The sequence below is a fragment of the Schistocerca piceifrons genome, chromosome 2 (assembly GCF_021461385.2).
Source record: "Schistocerca piceifrons isolate TAMUIC-IGC-003096 chromosome 2, iqSchPice1.1, whole genome shotgun sequence".
NCBI lineage: Eukaryota > Metazoa > Arthropoda > Insecta > Orthoptera > Acrididae > Schistocerca > Schistocerca piceifrons.
The window spans coordinates 4409651-4413341 of record NC_060139.1 but is presented as its reverse complement, the minus strand read 5'-3'; the positions used below and the strand labels follow the sequence as shown (position 1 = coordinate 4413341).

At 43.5% G+C, this 3691-nt stretch overlaps 1 non-coding gene across 1 annotated transcript; it reads right to left on the bottom strand.

The window, feature by feature from the left end:
• Window positions 1-797: 797 nt before the first annotated feature.
• On the bottom strand, window positions 798-871 carry Trnaa-ugc. Its single transcript has one exon. It is a non-coding gene; the product is annotated as a tRNA-Ala (tRNA).
• Between the last annotated feature and the right edge of the window lie 2820 nt (window positions 872-3691).

Below are 3691 nucleotides of genomic sequence, written 5' to 3'. Positions count from 1 at the left end.
CCAACTTTGGCATGAGTTTTGAGGTTAGGTGAGTTCATAGTGTAGACAAACTGAAATATGAAGTGGGGAACGAAGAATAATGTTCGATTTATGGATATCTATGCTTTGCATAGGTGTTTGTGGGTTTTCAGTGATGCTGAATCCAAAAATAAGCAACATATTGCTGCCGCTGAGACCATCATGTGTGATTATAATATAGATGGTTTGACAATATCCAAGGTGGAGGGCGAAATTTATTAAGTTAGGGGCATGTATACAACTGAATTAAGAAAAATACGAGCAAGTGTAATTCTGGCTGTGGCAATGCTCTCGTCTATAACAAATCCCATTGTTCGAGTTGTCCAACGCTTTGTTAAGGAATATTACTGATAGGAGGGAAGGCTATACAAATTCAAGGAGCTGCATTCTTTTTCAGTATTCATCTATTTAAAATGTCGCAGCAGTGCTCCCTATTCACATATGTTAGAATTTTGAAATATTGCCACTGTTCAGATCTATCTTCAAGAGAGTAGTTTGCAAACCATTCTCTTCTTAGTGCGGCCTGCCTTGAATAATTATGCTGTTAATGTTAATAATTATTGGTGTTAATGAAAAAGCATCATCATGAAACTTCTAAAAAGTGTCATCACCAACTAAGACCGCATCTTGTATCATGCCGTGTGTTCTCGATGGTAGTGCACGCAATATGATATGTAATTTCATTTCTGGCGACAGTGCTTCATGCTATTATAATGAAATGAACACCCTCAGCTGCTTACAGGCGTTGACATACGTCAATGGGGACAGATGAAAATGTGTGCCCCGACCGGGACTCGAACCCGGGATCTCCTGCATGCATGGCAGATGCTCTATCCATCTGAGCCACCGAGGACACAGAGGATAGCGCGACTGCAGGGATTTATCGCTGGCATGCCTCCCGCGAAACCCACATTCTCAACGTACTGTCCCGCACTACATGCATTACAGTACCTTTACTCCTTATTGCATAATTAACTCGATTTAGAAGAAACGTGAGTAGTTATGGTGACATTCTAAGATAATTAAAAGAACTTGTTCGGTCTTCCATTGTAAATCTCAGCAAGGATGCTGAGCAACTGAGCTGACGTCTTTTCTTCATCGTGTCGTGAATCAAAACACATCTCTAATTTTTTTCTTATGCAGCAATTCCACGCAACAGGCTTTAACTCCATCACAACTCATGCGATGTGCAGCTGCTGAAAGTTTCATTTCGGACACGACACAGGGACACACACAACGACGAAACTGAGGTGTATACTGGTGTCCACGTGTCTACAGTCAAATATGAAACCACTTGCAAGCAACTCATTCCACCCAACAAGTGACACAACTCAATGTTGTTGTGTAAACTAGGCTTTACGATAATGCGAATCTCTTGGCCAGCTCGCGCTCTCGCAGTCTCGGGCCAGCAAGTGTCCTATTCGACAATCCTCATCTCAGCTCAGTTTCATAGTGTGACGTCAGCCATCCCCACCTCACGTGCCTGTGCCAGCAATAATGAGCCGCGTACTCAGTGAGAGGCGAGCGAGACTGAGCAGCGTTTTGACGTGCTCTAATGGGCACCTTGTCCTTAAGCCATTCCACCATGTGTACCCTCTCACAGACAAAAATGAGGCACCACGATCTAGATAGACCCTCATGAAGTTGGGTGCTGGACCAGTGTCTCCCTCCCCCCAATCTTTTTAGAGAAGGCCATCTGTACAATTTCCTCCTCCTGTGAGGTGATGGCTACCAGTGGATAGCTTTCCTGGATAACTGCCATCTTAAAAACTGAGACTGTAGTACTATAGGTCTGTTTCCCTATTTCTTGCCTTGGTTTTTTCTGGGCTCGCTTATCCAAGGAGGAGGGAGTCTTAGATTCCTCATTTATCCTCTTGCTGCCTGTCTTTGATGTTGTGGGGGTCAGCATATCCCCTTCAACCTGAGACAGTTTTTTCTTGGGGATCTTAGGTTCAAGCCCCTTTAATTCCTTCAACTTGTCTTTAGGAAGCCATTCTTTCCCTTCCTTTTTTCTCTGTTCCCCGAATAGTTTCCTCCTCTGGGCCCCAGACAAGGCTTTAATCTTGATCTGGTCTAACTTCTCGGTTACAGCTCCCACTTCTGGCTCAGGTCTAGACCCTGATTCAGTAGTGGGAATGCCTTTCATTGGTCCCAACCCCGATGTTTGGGTGTCGGAGGTCACAGTTTGCCTGTCAGTTTCTTTTAATTTATTTTCTTTAGTCTTGTCCACATTGAACCCACAAGATTTGGGGATCTACATGGTCCACACCATGAATACTCTGCGTGGTGTAAGGCTACTTACTCAGGGAGGTTGTCCAGCATCCCAGAGGCTCCATTTGGCTCCAAATGTGAGAGAAACATTTGCATCAACCTTTTTTATTACCTGATGAACTGCAGTGATGCCTAGATCGGAGAGCCAAGATTGGATTTCTCCCTCGAACAGACCATAGAGAAGCCGAGTGTGAAGAACTCTGTGTTTGGTGGACCTCGACATGAACAGGATAGCCATGGAGGAGTGATGCTGTAAGCAGCTCTCAATGAATCAATCAGTGGGTCAGCAGATCTTCACCAAGAGTGGGTTGTGGTTTCTCTCAAGCCAAAAGTCCGTCATTCTCTATGGTTGAAGACACAGACGGAATGGCAGCCTGACATAATGCGTTGAGCCCCTAATCTTGATTATTTATATGCTTATGACATTGTCCTACTGGAGCAGACAAGTAGGTTCACTTCATATTATTTGTCCTCTCAGCTTTTCCCAGCTCACTTTGCACTGAGCACGGGTTGGTAGCCCCAGTTAAATTTGCAACATGTCAGTTCTTGGTAGCTTGCAAGAGCCCGTGTTACAAAATATTAGTTAACTCTTCATCACACTATGTTAGCTGTTCCACGCAGCCAACCATTGACCAGTGTTGCAAACCCTGTCACCCAGACTGTTTTGTCGTAATGTCAATAATAGTGTCTAGTGATTTACTTGATTAGCAATCACCCAGACTGGCCTCTACTGTCTGGACACAGTGGGAATAAATCTTTATAAATTCACAATTCACATGCCGAACATTTGCGGGACACAGAAGTATGTAAGCAGCAACTGAATGAAATGGATTACGCTATTGCGTCTCCCAACAACTGCAAAGTATGTTCTGTCATTGAAGGAAAGACTCTTAACTTATTGGATGGAAGACTTTTCAACATCCTCTGCATACTCTGGACTTGGCACCAAATGACTTTCATCTCTTGTGGAAGGTGAAGTTTGGTTTGCTGCTCAGCACTCAATGATTGACAATGAATCCAAGGATGACTGTCAACAGATTACTGAAGCACACCTATCCACTCAGTCTACAAGTCACCATACGCTGCATGGCATAGGGTACCCTGTACCACCAATAGTCATTTCCTTTTCTGTCCCAAATCGCAAATAGAGTGAGGGAAAAATGACTGTCTATATGCCTGTATACAAAACTTAATTTCTTTTGTCTCTCTGATGAAGGGAAGGGTTAAAGAAGCTGGTGCTATGGAATGAAAAATGCTTGAATTTGGATGGTGACTGTTGAGAAGTAACATCAACATGTAAGTGCAGATTGTGTACATTTTTTTTCTAATAGCTAATTGGAGATTAATTTACAAACATCCCTCCTAGGTACTCTACACCATAACATGGAGGCATGGGGAAAAG